Source organism: Mustela lutreola, chromosome X (assembly GCF_030435805.1).
Source record: "Mustela lutreola isolate mMusLut2 chromosome X, mMusLut2.pri, whole genome shotgun sequence".
NCBI lineage: Eukaryota > Metazoa > Chordata > Mammalia > Carnivora > Mustelidae > Mustela > Mustela lutreola.
The window spans coordinates 5,969,322-5,984,423 of record NC_081308.1 but is presented as its reverse complement, the minus strand read 5'-3'; the positions used below and the strand labels follow the sequence as shown (position 1 = coordinate 5,984,423).

Below are 15,102 nucleotides of genomic sequence, written 5' to 3'. Positions count from 1 at the left end.
TTTATTGTGCATAACAGACTGTGTTCCCGTTAGACGCCATCTGAATATTGGATTTGCCCATATAATTTCATGAACTGAGTTATTCGCCTATCTGTGAGTTCTCATATATTTGATTCCATGAATATAATTTGATACGTTTGGCTAAAACGTATAAGAATTTCATCTTGGCATAGACTTAGTAAGATTGGAAACATGTAGCAAGGTATAGCAAGTCTGGTTGGTAGGACTCTGTAAAGAGAGAAATCATTTGTTTCTTAAACAAATATGTTTGTCTGTTGGCATATTCAGTATAGTCTTAAATTCATCATGTGCCTTTTAATATTCAGTCCATTACATGCACAGAGTAAAGAGAAGACGTGAGTTTAACCCTTCTCCAATGCAAATATTTGGTAGAGCATTTACAGTTTTATCTCAATATTTTCTCTTGAACTCAATTAAGTTATCAAGCATTCTTTTGCAGAAAAAATAAAATCATCCTCAATGTAGTATCAGTTTGATTAATATTTTTTATCACTTAGATTATTTAAAAATATAATTTCGCAACTCACATGGGTTGCTGGCAAGTGATGTAGACGTTCATGGAAAATTCTGGAGAGCCATAGAGACCATCTCTACTCCCTTTATCAGAGCCTAATCAGAAGAAGGAACTTTGCAGGAAGAGGGACAGTGGTTCTCAGAAGTAAATATTTAATTGATGTGCAAAATATCCATATTTGGTTCTTGATATTTTTAAGACTAACAGTAAAAAAAAAATATTTTATCTGATCTGCTGGAAGGGTTGACATCTGCTGGAAGGGTAGACGCCTTGAAAAAATTGTTTCTGGTTGGAGTTGAGTCCTTTTCTGGGGAATCTGTGCTCTTTATGTATATACATACGTATGTTCAAATTAGTATGGTTTTGAATGTAACAAATTACCCCCAGAAGGTAGCAGGCTTAAGACAATGGTATTAGTTTCTCCTCTCTTGGGTTTCTATGGCTTGGGAACTTGAGAGTGGCTTAGCTGAGTGGCTGTGGCTCTGGGTCTCTCAGGAGTCTGCTGTCCCTTGTTGACAGGGGCTGCCATCATCCGAAGGCTTAACTGGGGCTGGGATCTGCTTTCAAGGCAGCTCCTTCACTTGCCTGACACCTTCATCCCTTTCTGCCTGGCCTTTTCACATGGTGCGTAAGGATTCTCCCAGCCTGGCGGATGACATTTCACAGAGTGGGTGATGCAAAAGCCCAGAGTGGAAGCTTAGAGATCACACACTCTCATTTGCACTGTATTCTCTTGGTGCAGGGCCAGTCCTGGTTCAGCGTGGGAGCGGGTTATGCAAGGGTATGAATCCCAGTTGGTGAGCATCACTGGGGGCCGTTGTGGAGGCTGGCTACCATGGTGCACATACTTATATGTTTTAACCAACATCTGAGGATGTGTTTAGTACAACACCAGGACTGGACATGATCTACTTAAATATAAAGACAAAAATGATGCAAGGTTCAAAGAGATGAGTTCAAATACAACAAATCTGACAACCATGGATGTGGTCTACTTTTGAACAAAAGATCAGTTTATTTTTTATTTTTTATTTTTATTTTATTTTATTTTATTTATTTATTTGACAGACAGAGATCACAAGTAGGCAGACAGGCAGGCAGAGAGAGAGAGAGGAAGGGAAGCAGGCTCCCCACTGAGCAGAGAGCCCGATGTGAGGCATGATCCCAGGACCCTGAGACCATGACCTGAGCGGAAGGCAGAGGCTTAATCCAGGTGCCCCCAAAAGATCAGTTTTAAAGATACTTTTTTTTTTTTTTTAACGGATAAAGATTTAAAAGCTTTCATGTATGCAGTCATTCTTAAGCTTGGAATTGTTCTTTTTCTCCTTTGCTTGGCTGGAGGTTATGCATACGTAAGGACCTTAACACCGATAATGGTAATTCAAGGGCACAGGTCATTAGAAACAGAGTACATGTGTATGTGCTATGGTTCAATAATGAATGTGTTCATATGGAGAGGAGTCTGGGAAATTTGGGATTTATAAGTGAGTTAGAGGACTCTAATGTGTATCTGATTCCACAAAGTCTCTCCACCATTGGGAGCCTTGAAAGGAGTATGTTGAGGTCTTTAAATATGGCAGAAAACCCCACAATGCCTGCTCTGGGGTATTAGGAGACGCACCTGATATAGCCTCATGAGAAGTGGCTTCCGAGTTTTGAGATGGCTTTACCCCATGAAGCTTGGCCTCATGTTTCGTTAAAGTCATCCTTGGAACAGAGCCCTGCGTTCCTTGTGTAGCAGAACAGAGGAACAGACTGGAGAAAGCGGCAATTGGAGACAAAGATTCAGACAGGGAAAGCAATACCCAGATTCAGGGGTCCACAGTGTCTAAGACCGGGGCCACTCATAGCTGTTTTACGTCACCAGTTTTCATCCAGGGTGTTACTGCCTTTGCAAAATGGAGTGACAATGTATCTTTACAGGTTTTCTGTTTCCTTGTTGGTTTTGCTTGCCTTTTTTTTTTCCTTTTCTTTTTCTTTATTGAAACTGGCTTTCCTGAACACCCAAGTTTGAAAAATGGAATGGTGGGGCTCCTGTCCACCTCTCAGGATTTGTTGTGAAGAAACAAAATGGAACAAAACAAAAATATGCCACTACCTACCACAAACTTGACCTCGGCAGTAAGAAACTGCGAGGAGGGCACCCGGGTGGCTCAGCTGGTTAAGCGACTGCCTTCGGAGCCCAGGATCGAGTCCTGCATCAGGCTCCCTGCTCAGCAGGGAGTCTGTTTCTCCCTTAGACCCTTCCCCCTCTCATGCTCTCTCTCTGAAATAAATAAAATCTAAAAAAAAAAAAAAAAAAAAAGAAAGAAACTGCAAGGAGATATAGGGGTTATGATAAAGTTGGACAATTCTTGGAAAGGATTTAATAATAATTTGTCTTTAAGGTACCCCAAAATAAGATATGCAAGTGAGATAATATATATTTTTAATTGGATTTTTTTTTTGGGGGGGGGGAAGGCATTCTTGTCCAGGCTCCATTTGCTAGAGGCTTATTTTTATCTAGGTTCTTCCTTTTCTAAAACTGTCGGAAAGAATTATTTTCTCAGGACATCAGATTCTTGGCTCGAGCTGTAACCAGACAGGCTGCAGATTTTTTTTTTTAAAGTATCTTTTTCTTCTTGTTTCTCATCTTTTATTTCTCAAAATACATGTGCTTTTTATAGATATGGGAGCAATTTTCAGATTGGGCGCTCTGAAAATAGTTTGAATTAGAATATATTAGGAGAAAAATCATAATTTACCCACAGGAGCACATCATGTTTTATTTTATTAAAAGCAGTACACAGAGGCTGCAGACAGAGAAAAAAATGAGGTGGAGATTTTTTCTCTCAGCTATTATTTAAGCCTTCGTTTTGTTTATGGGAATCGTTTTTAATGTTAAATGGACACATTAATTAAAAATAAATTTAAGCACAAGTTACTTTTCTGCTTTGCTTTGTTTATATTTCTCCTCAAATATCCTCCTGGGGATTGAAGAAGTCCAAAGGGTCATATTTTGCAAGGGTATCCTTTTCCAACTACGGGCTTAACCCTGTAAGACTCCAAAGAACTTTGCTCCCTGGATCCACGTCTCCTGTCTACTCCCAGCGACTCTCTTCTGGTCACGCCCTTTCTCCTTCTACTCATGATCGCAGTGTTGCTTGAACTCTTCATGTCCAGTTTAGTTTTTATATTACGTGAAATTGTTACTTTTCATCTAGTAATAGGCTGATTGCGTCCTATCTGTCCCAAAGTTGGCGAATCGTTTCCATTGCTCTTGGCTGAAGTCCAAAGCCCTCTAGCTCCCAAACCAGGCACTACGAAACATGCAAATCCCACATGATCCAGTAATCGCCCATGTGGGCTTTTGTCCCAGACAGATGAAATTTATGTCCGCACATAGATCCATCTATGAATATTCATGGACGCTTTACTTGTAATATCTCCAGAGTGGAAAGAAGCAACGTCTGGTGTCCTTCTCCAGGCGAATGGTTAAGCCAACTGTGATCCATCCGTTTAATGGAATAAGCTAAGAAATGAGAAGGAACAGACTATCGATACAGCAACTTGGATGTCCAAGGAGTGTGCCGAGTGGAAAGAGTCACTCAGTTATTAGTTGGAGGCTGTTCCCAAGGCAGAATAGTTCCTTGGTGTTTATAGCTTGCTGCTCTGAAAAGCCCAGTAGAAGACTGTCACCATAGAAGTCCCCAGGCCCGACAGTTGCTGGGTGTTGGCAGTTGGAAGACCGTGTTGGAGACGTGAAAATGTATGTGCCAAGGGGATATGCGTAAGCACGGAAAGAACTTACTACTGAAAATGAAATTAAGGAACTCTCCAGAAAGTAGAGAAAAAAGACGAGGAAATGGAGAACAGGAAGGATAAGAAAACGAGAAAGGCCGCTCGACGATGTCCAATATGTAAACAGTAGGAGCTCCAGAAAGAGGAAAAACGAGACAAAACGAAACGGGAAACAGAGGTAATACATCATAATTTTTTTTAAAGTCCAAAAAGTGGATTTTCGTTTCTGTAGGAACATGGTGGCAGCTTCGTTCTGAATTGTCTCCTAGAAAACTTAGGCAGCCCCGAGGAAGACAACAGCGTCCTACAAGACACATTTTCCGTGAATGTAGGAAATGGAGAAAACCTGCAGACTCAAAACTGTGAGCACATTTCCTCCAGTCAGAGCCGGCAGGAAGCCTGGATGGAAAGTCACCGCAGTTTTATGTAATCCCAGTTGAAACACAGTGTGCCCTATCAGGGAAAGTTTGCCTGAGAGTCATCCCCCTGGAGGTGCTGCTTCAAGTCGCGGGAAGAACCAGCTTCCATCAGTGGTGTTATAACATGTTTACTGATCACTGGGGGCTCTCATGATCCAGGCCAGGACCTGAGGCTCTGCACTTCCAGCAGGCCTGGGGGATGCTGGTGCTGTCTGTCAGTGGACCCTTGGATTAACGCAGAGTTTCAGCAGGGCTCTCAGTCCTGGTTGCACCTTCTCATCCCCATCACATCTCTGGGGACCCAGGCATCCGTGATCAATTTGGGCTCTAGGCAGAATCCGACAATTAGGTGTCAAATTAGATGTGCTACGGGCCACAAAGGTACCCTAAAGAGGGAAAGCAGGCCAGGTGAAGTGGAGGGGAGCTGGCCGGCCCCCAGGCAGTGGCCGTGTGCGAATGTGTGCCCCGTTGCTAGCAAATGCTCTGGTTATTCAAGAGAGCTGGGCATTTCGGTGCAATGCTGGTGGGAGAATTATGCATTTTTCTCCTAAAAAAAAGGATTTATTTATTTACTTGTTTAGACCATGAGCTGGGGGGAGGGTAGAGGGAGAGAGAATGTGAAACAGACTCTATCTGGGCTGAGCACAGAGTCAGACATGGGCTCGATTCCACAACCCTGAGATCATGACTTGAGCCGAAACCAAGAGTTGTACACTCAACGGACTGGGTCATCTAAGTACCCCCCAAACAATGCATTTTTAAGCAATGCCACCCAATCCGGATTTTTCTGTGACACCTGAGCTGGACACCACTGGGCAGACTGGAAAAACCTGCTGGTTAGCTTGGTAGCAACTACTGATGAAGATGAGAGCTCAGAAGTGTGCAGGAGGCGTTTGTGTCATCCCAACGACGGAGGCTTGGAAAGTGCAGTGGGCAGGGTCCAGGAATGCCAAACACTTGCCGTGCTGGGGCAGCTCTGTCCCATGAAGAACGAGGAGGACTTGTCCTGACAGAGTGACAAGTGCCCCACCAGAAAAAAGAGGCACGTTATGACTTGGGGAAGACAGTTTGAAAAACTAACTGTAAAAACAAAAACAAAAAACAAACCCTAACTGACTATGTAATCTAGAAGTTTTCTCTACCTTATTTCCTATGATACAGTTGTGTGTTTCTCTCTACATCTATCTATCTATCTATCTATCTACCTGTCTATCATCTATCTGTTTATCATTTCTTTGGTATCCAACTACATACACAGAAAAGTTATTTTTCTGGTAGAGAAGTATTTGAGGCAATGGGAAAATATGAATGGTCAAAGTGTACTATCAAAAAAAATCATTTTAGTTTGACATTGACTATATTATACATTCTAAAGTTTTGTAGTCAGATTAAGCCATAAAAGACTCCCCCCAGCATCTTTACCCAGGCAAGCAGTTGTGTACTTCTACAATAATATCTTTTATCCATTTATTAATCTGTATAACATGTACTGGGACGCCTGGGTGGTTCAGTGGCTTAAACCTCTGCCTTCGGCTCAGGTCATGATCTCAGGGTCCTGGGATCGAGCCCCGCATGGGGCTCTCTGCTCAGCAGGGAGCCTGCTTCCCTGCCCCCTCAACCCTCTGCCTGCTTCTCTGCCTACTTATGATCTCTGTCAAATAAATAAATAAAATCTTAAAACAAAACAAAAACCTATACCTTAGTACATTCCTTTGGGGATTGTCAGCCCATAAAGCATCCCAACTTTCTACTTTTACTTTTCATTCATATCATTCTCTACTCTTGTTAAAGTTTCCAAAAAATGCCCAACAATATACAACGAAAAGAATGATCTTTCGCCACCTGCCTCAGTAGGTTATATGTCAGGTGTGGTTTTATGGGCTTGCACTGCAAAGATCTAACTTTATATTACATAGAAGGAATACTGGAGAAGTATTTTCGATGAAAAGGCATCATGCTGGACAGTGACCACGTGCATCGAGGAAGAAAAATGGAAGTAGGGCTGACTTGTCAGTTTGAGGCTCTGTCATGGGAGAAGCGGAATGCCCGTCGGCCGTTCATTCCTGGAATGGAATGCATGCTAGCACCGCAGCCGTTCACGTTTGATTTAAGTCTTTACCTGCTCACAGTTTTGTGAGCGGCGAAATAAAGAAGAATCTCTAATGCGGCGTGGGTAAGAGCTGTCCTTGGTCACCATCTGAAGTCATCTTAGTCACGCCCATGTGGGCTGTCCAGAAGTTAAGCAAGGACCCAGTGGGGCGGGTTCGGCAGTCGGAGCTGGCCTGCAGCCGGCTGTGTTAGTCGGCGAGGGCCGCTGCACAGAGCACCCCGCACTGGGCGGGTTAGACAACAGAAACCGATTATCTCACAGTCCTGGAGGCTGGAAGTCTGAGATCAAGGTGTTGGCAGGGCCAGGCTCTCTCTAAATGCTCCAGGGAAGACTCTGTTCTCATCCTCCCTTAATTAATTCCATCTGAAATGGACCTAGTTCCAAACAGAGTCACATTCTCAGGTCCTGGGGGTTAGGATTTCAACATATGAATTCTGGGGAAATGCAATCCAACCCATAACAGAGACATGCAATACATATGTATTGAATGAATGAAGAAGGGAGATGGGGAAGGGGCTGGTCTGGGCCCCATGCTCCTTCCAAGTGGTCGGGACACTGCGTGTTTCTGATGCCAGCCGTCCCAGGACTCAGTAGTCTGTAAAACACAGGTGTCAGTGATTGTAACTTGATTCTTTATCGACACAAGAGGGTGATTCCTTGAGTGACATGAATGGGGACAGTACATAGAGGGCCAGTGGCTTAATAATAAATAAAGTAGCAATGTATAAAGGATTTTAGGAAGACTATCCAGTTATGGCTAGACAGTGGCTTTGGATGTGACCTGTTGGTTCCTGAGCCGAACCTGCAAATTTGGACGCTGGGCACAGTGCTGTGCAAGGTCTGAAAACACGGTAAAGCCCGAGTTTGGGACATTGCCACAGTCCCTACCTATGCTCTCTGCTTCGGGTCCCCTAGACTTTCCTCTCATTTGGCTTCTAGCCTTGCTCTGAGTATCTGTTCTAATTTGACCTCTTTTGTCTTCTTAGTCATTAAGACTTGCCACTTACTTAGATCACAGGACTTAAGCTCACTGCAGAATTCTTAGACATTTTGCATTTAATTTCTCCAAAGTTCTGTCTTTCACAGAGAGGAACTTTCTGTTGTGTTTATGGAAACTTTGACACCTGTGTACCTACCATTCACTGCTTTTGTTCCTAATTGCTATGGCACAGATCTGTACGATGCTGGAAGTTCTGGAGTTGCAGAAAAAGAAGCGCCACGAGGGGAAGGAGTCACGTTTGATTTTTTTTCTTTCTTTCTTTTCCAGCTGTATTCTCAGTTCCTAAACAGCACCTGGCTGGTATTTGTTTTCTTACTGAGATTCCTTTCCTGCTGGGAACCTAAGTGCTAATCGCTTCAGCCTTTAGCGCAATGATTGAAAATAAGTAATGTGGACATTGTGGGAGGCATATTATGTGCCTCTATACTTTAGGCTGTGGGCTGCAAGCTGCTGGGAAAATTCTCCTCCATTATTTAAAATAATCTTCCCATATACTGTTTTCTGCATCTGTAAATAAACCCTCTCACTTTCTTTCTTTCTTTCTTTTTTTTTTTTTTTTTTAAAGATTTTATTCATTTATTTGACAGAGTTCACCAGTAGGCAGAGAGGCAGGCAGAGAGAGGAGAGGGGGAAGCAGGCTCCCTGCTGAGCAGAGAGCCCGATGCAGGGCCCAATCCCAGGACCCTGCAATCATGACCCGAGCCAAAGGCAGAGGCTTAACCCGCATGAGGCACCCAGGCACCCCTAAACCCCCTCACTTTCAAGTGCACCTTGTGTGTACTGAGAGCCGGCTTCACATTCAGGTAGGGTTTTCTTTAACACACTTCAAATATGGACTCTTCCCATATGAAACTGATACTAAAAAATTAGCAACTCCCTGGCCAGGGAGTGGCAGAAACAGGACTCAAATCAGGCTTTCGGACTCCAAGTTCAGTGTTCTCCCCAGGAAAATAGTCAAGAGACTGTTTTTCTTAAGACACAAAAGAGGGAAAGAGGAAATGCGTAACTTTTATGACAGTTCATTGATCTGAAACTGGGAGCAATCACCCCCCACCCCCCAGGTTTTGGGTGGGGAAAACTGAACTCCAAAGCCTCCCTCCCTCCCATTTCCAGTAATGGGAAAAGAGCGCCTGGACAGAGTTCTAGTAGAACACGTCTAGTAGTAATAGAATGCTGGCCTCCATGCCAGCCATAGTGGTAATTTTAAATATTCTAGCAGGGTCATTAAGAAAAGTAATGTGATAAAAAAACAGATGAAACGAATTTTAATAATATATGTAACTGATCCAATATATCAAAAATCATAGCATTTCAGCCCATAATAAATAAATAAGTTACTAATGGGTATTTTGCATTCTTTTTTTCATTCCAGATCTTCCAAATCCTGCGTGGATTTTACACTGCTTGCATCTCTCAATTCAGGCCAGCGATGTTTCAAGTACTCAGTCGCTGCGTGTGGCCAGTGGCTGCCCTCTTGGACAGTACAGCTCCAGGACAGCGCCGAAGCCCTCATCTTCTTTTCAGCACATGCACCCTGTCTCCCTGACTTCCATGCTATTGGTATTCATAAAATAATAATCATAAAGAGCTGGTGCTTATTTTGAATTATTGTAGGTGGAAGAAGGCAGGAGTAGCAACCAGCTGGGAAGTATATGTCATTCGTGGAAGATGTTTTAAAAATTCTCAGTCTTGTCCAAGTAAGGCAAATTAGTAATGAAAGCTACATTATAAATTTCACAGTAGGGCATAACATTGAACATATTTGTGTTCTGAAGATAAAGGTGACTAATACGCTTTTGACGTAATGCTTCCAGGATTTCTGATTCTCATTCTTTGAGTTATTTTCCATTAAAACTCCTTCCCTTCTCCCCGGCACCCCTTCCACCCACCCACCCAAGGAGTAGCACATGGGCCCTTAAAACATCGTGGTAGGGGAGCTGCTCTCCTTCTCCCACTTAAATCTGTTCAGATGCTACCAGGTCAGTCTTTCCTAAAATATGCTCAACAGAACAACAATTCTGTGGGATGTGGTTAATGATTCTACAGGGAAAAAGAGTTTCTGTGTCCCGATGAGTTTGGGCAATACTGGGCTAATCCTATCAGTTATGGTGGGATTTGGCTACGTGTGACAAAATGGGCTCACAGTTTTAACCAAGCAGGAATTAATTTCTTCTCACATTACAAAAGATCCAGACACAGTCCAAGGCTGCTGCCGTGACTTCACACTCTCCCCAGCGTCCCAGACTGTCTTCTTCCTCTTGTTTCTTGAGCTTGTCCTTTTAATTCTCATGCTCATTGCCTCCTACTTGCAAGATGGCATCCCCAAATGTGTGTGTTTTAGGCTCAGAGAAGAAAGGAGGAATGGAGTGCAGGAGGAACGGAGGGATGAATGGAAAGGGGTTAGGAAGGATGCAGGGAAAGAGGGATGGCAGGAGGAAGGAGTTTCCCCACAGTCTCTAGGAGTCTCCTACTTTAGCTGGAATGAAACTTTAGTTTCATTAGCTGGAATGATGTCCCAAGGCTCTCTGCGGCTTCTGGAAAAATGGATGTTTTAATAGAGCACATTGTCGTGGTAAATTAAATCATTCTTCTCTTCCTAAGAATGAAGGAGATGGAGTCTGGAATGTTCAGTAGGTGCCACATGGGCTCCAAAGTTTTCTTAGAGCCTTTAATTTTTTTTTTTTTTATTTTTAGCATTTTGCTTTGTGCATGTCAAATGGTGGAAATAGTAATCTCCTTTTCCCCCCATCAAATCTACATTCTCCCTCCCCCCCATGATGGAACTTAAGAACTTTCGTTCTGGAAAAGAAGCTTTGGGGAAGTTGTATTGACGTGTCATTGTGAGAAAGCCACATGTCCTAAAACCGAGAGGAATGAGGGGTCTGTGGACGACCCCGGTACGGGGCGAATCGTGATGTCGCCTTTGCCCTTTTTCTCTCCTGTCCGCCTCCCTTGTCGCTGAGGTTGGTCTCCCCTCTGTTTGGGCAATCAGCCATGCATGGACATGTTCTAGGGGCTTGCAGGGGACTTTTTGCTTTCTCGATGCAAGGGATAGCGGACGTGCACCCTAACTTCTTCCTTCGACCTCGAACACAGATACCATGCCGTAAGTGACAGCGACCGTTTGGCCCAGACCAGTGCAAGTCCCCGGGGAATTCCAGAACCAGCACCGCGTCGGTGAACGGCAGCCTGGTGGGGACCCGAGAAACAGTTTAAGTCTCCATCCGCCCAGGTGGCAAGCCTCGCGCTCCAGGTGCGGTCAGGGACCAGCAGGTGGTGGTGGCTGGGCCCCGCCCACCTTGACTCCCGGCAGCCTCAGCGGCAGGACGGGTCCGCCTCACCTCCCAGCAGCCTCAGCGGCAGAGCGAGCCCGCCTCATCTCCCAGCAGCCTCAGCGCCCCGGGTTGCTTCCCCGCTCCCTTACTGCGTGCACCTCAGAAGGCGACGCGGTGCCTGGGGCTTGCCCGCTGACCCCAGCCCTCACGGCAGCCCCGCCACCAGGGAGAACCGCGTCCCCCGACGTCCCTGGACGCCCCTGCGGGGACACTGGCCCGGAAGGAGGGGCCTCCGGGTGGCCGCACCCTCCACCGCGGCGCTGCCCCCGAGGGGCTGAGGGCTGAGGGCTGAGGGCTGCCGCCTCCCAGGGCGCGCTGTCCCTTTCCAGACCGCGTCGGAGACCGGAGGCTGCAGAGGCGCCGCGTGGAAGACACGCGCAGAGCCGGACGCTTCTGGGCGAGCTGCCGCCTCGGGCGCGAGGGCCTGAGCAGCAGCGCCTGAGGGGACGCTGCACGCCTGAGGGGACACTGCCCGCCTGAAGGGACAGTGCGCGCCTGAGGGGACAGTGCGCGCCTGAGGGGACACTGCGCGCCTGAGGGGACACTGCCCGCCTGAAGGGACGCTGCCCGCCTGAGGGGACGCTGCGTGCCTGAGGGGACACTGCCCGCCTTAAGGGACGCTGCCCGCCTGAGTGGACGCTGCCCGCCTGAGGGGACACTGCGCGCCTGAGGGGACACTGTGCGTCTGAAGGGACGCTGCCCGCCTGAGGGGACGCTGCCGGGTGCGCCCCGCGGCCAGACCGAGTCCTTCCCGGCGATCGGCGGCCGAAGGCTTGCGTGGCTTCTGATGTGCCCCATCGTCGTGGTCGCGTCACGTGCCGCCGTCGCTGGATGCAGCCGCGCGGGAGCTCACGTTGGCGCGGGTGGCCGCCCTGCTTCACCACGAGCCCGTTTCTGAGCCCGACCCTCGGGCGCGACCCTCCGTCTTCCATCCAGGAGCCCGCCCCGCCGACCGTGGGCTTCTGGCCGTTCTCTAGCTGTTTCCCGGGAAGCCCTGGGACGCGCACCCTCCGGGACGGCGCCCAGTCATCCCTCGCGTCCTGGGCAGCTTTCTGCACGTGGCTGACCACTGACCCCGACAGTATGAGGACGGGCCGCCTAGGCTGGAAACCGCGGTGGGATCGTGGTCCTGTGGAGGCCGGGTCCTACACGGGGCTGCTCCCCCTGCGGTCCCTCGCGCGGCGGAGGACAGTTGTCCCGCGTCGTGAACCCACAGAAGCAGCCTCGGCGAAGACGTCTCTGCGCTGCACAGCCGCGGCCTCTGGACCTCGGCCGTCTCGGACTGGCCAGCTCCGTCCACCCCGCGTCTTGCGGGGGATCTTCCCGCCCCAGCCCCGTCCCCGATCAGGCCTTCAGATAACCGCAGCCCCGCTGCACGTCTGCAAGGCCACCTCACGGGGATCCCTGAGCCACAGCGACCCAGGCCGGCCGTTCCCAAATCGCTGGGCCGCAGAAAGTGTGGCGCCTGATGGTCACGTTGTCGCTTTGCACCGAGTTTTCTTGCCGCGGATTACACAGAAGCAGAAACGGGTCCTTGGTGCTTGGGGACCCAGCTGAGGCCACCGCCGGTGCCTGCAGAGCCTCCCGCCCTGTGGCCGGGCTGTGACGATGTCCGTGCTCCGAGAAAGCGCTCTTACGGGGTCCTTCCCATCTGACACCTGAGTAAGTACTTCTCCGTATGTGTTGTGTCCCTGAGTACCTTTCAGTGCTTCCTGATTCGGAATCCTCAGAGTGGCGGGAGAGCTCAGAAACGCTCCAGCAAGGTTTTAAGATGCAAGTGACAAAAAACGTACATCCGAAATTAAAAAAAAAAAAAAAAGTGAAAGTTAGCTCTAGGACCCACACGTTTTCCCCACCGACGTGATCGGACACTCTGGAAGGGTGCGGTGGGCCGCTGTGTCTGCGCAGACATGGACACTGGTGGAATGGACTGTTCAGTCTCCTTGGTGCTGCTGTAACTGTTTTTATGGGAGGGGGGTATTTATTTATCTATTTCTCATCACAGGACATACCCTCCCACATGCCCATCCCCCAGCCGCCCCATCGCTCTCACTCCTCTCCCCTCCAGCGACCCTCCGTTGGTTTCCTGACACTAGGTCTCTAATGGTTTCTCTCCCTCTCTGGTTTCCTCGAGCTTCATTTCCCCCTCCCTGTGCTGGATCAACGGTGACATGTGTTTCCTTTATAGTGGCAAAGATACATTGTTGAAACCCTGCCCAGGAGCCAGAAATGCAGAGATACAGTTAGGTGAAACATTGTGTCTTTTTCATGGGCTGGAGTGAGAGATTGGCAGGTAATAGACTTATGGGCGGGGCAGGTGGAGTAGGGAAGCCTCTGTGGGGGCTGGCTGGGGCCCTGGGCATTTACTGACCTGCAGCTGTGTGCACCTTTGTGAGGTGGGAGATAGCAGGGAGTCCTGATGCCTGCTCCATTCTGTTCTGTTTTTGTCCTCATTGTGATCTCTTGGTTGCATTGCATTAAATCACCGCATTATTGAACCCGAATGTGGTTGTAAGGGGCGGGTCAAAGAGCACGCGCTGCGTTGCAACTAGGCACCGAGCCTGATGAGCCTGGACTGGCATCTAACCGAATCCAGTCACCGTGGCTCAGCCGGCGCATTCATGGAACGCGGTTAAAACAAAAACGAGGTCCTTTCCTACACCAGTGTCACTCCAGGTTTTTACCTTGTACAGTGAGTACGAACTATCTCTTCATCGTGATTATCGATTATTGTTAAAATATCATGAACTGTTGGAGGAAAGTGAAATAAAACCTTTCCCATCATCTCTGAAATGAGAAAGTGTCGAAACGGTGTGTTGCCCCAAAGGGTTTCACACGTACATACACGTGCATGCGTGTGCGCGCACGGTTTTGAAAAGGCAGTGCTTCTGTTCGTCGGCTTCTTTTCCCCTTTCTGTTGATGGATAGCTGTGGTTTCATGTTAACCTGTCATGAACCAAGATTCATTTTCTTAACTTTTGAAGATGCAGAACAAGAATGGTGTTGGGGCACCGGGGTGGCTTTAACCTCTGCCCTGGGCTCAGGTCATGATCCCAGGGTCTTGGGAGCTGCCTACTTGTGATCTCTGTCAAGTAAATAAATAAAATCTTTTTTAAAAATGGTGTTAAAATCACAGGAAGCGTCACAGAACGCTGGATGTTGGGCACCAGAACTACATGGACATAGCTTTCTCCTTGTCTCATTGCTTAAAACCATACCAGTCAACAAAATGAAAACTCTCTCACTTTCACCTTTTGACTCTGAAAATTAGGTTTTGTTTACAAGATGATCTGTCTGATTCCGTAAAACGGTTTGACAGAAATCAGGAAGAGAAGCCTGCTGAAGGCCCTGCTCAGGGTCTGCCAGGGGATCCGGCCTCACTCCCAGCCTCCTGTTGGGGCCCTGCAGATACGGGTTTTAATAGGGATGTTCCAGATGTTTGCGGAAGTACCCAGAAGACTGCTAGCAGGTTCCCTTGGTGTTCTTTCAGGGAAAGCACAGCGGCCTTTGTTTTGGGAATACATTTACATAAGAGGAAAGACTTGAAGGGGGAGGAGCAAGGCAGTGTGCTTACCAGGGTTTTGATCTCCTTAGGCATCCCGCAGCCTTTTAAGGATGAATTCTTTGCTTACCTCCAGTGGCTCGGACTCTGGTCTGCAGATGGGGAATAAGGTAATAGAATGTACTCTCCTCGGCCTTCCCACTCTTCTCCACACCTGGGCAGCACCTGGGCACCTGCCTGCCTGCAGAAGGAACTGGTTCCTGGGGTAAAGAGAAGAGGGGAAGAGAAAGGTGTCCCTGTTCACTGCTCCTGAGCTGATCTAATTTTGTTTCTTTGTTGCTCAGGGAGCGCAGGAGTGGTCCCTTTTTTTTTTTTTTTTTTTTTTAAAGATTTTATTTATTTATTTGATAGAGATCATAAG

The 15,102-nt window shown here is 47.5% G+C and overlaps 1 long non-coding RNA gene across 2 annotated transcripts in view; it reads left to right on the top strand.

Moving 5' to 3' along the window:
• Positions 1-15,102, top strand: part of LOC131821597 (uncharacterized) — a 92,714-nt gene that overhangs the window by 31,655 nt on the left and 45,957 nt on the right. For both annotated transcript variants that reach the window (XR_009349948.1, XR_009349949.1), the window contains exons 3-4: positions 9,217-9,404; positions 10,941-12,841. This is a non-coding gene — a long non-coding RNA (uncharacterized LOC131821597). The remainder of the gene's footprint in view (positions 1-9,216; positions 9,405-10,940; positions 12,842-15,102) is intronic.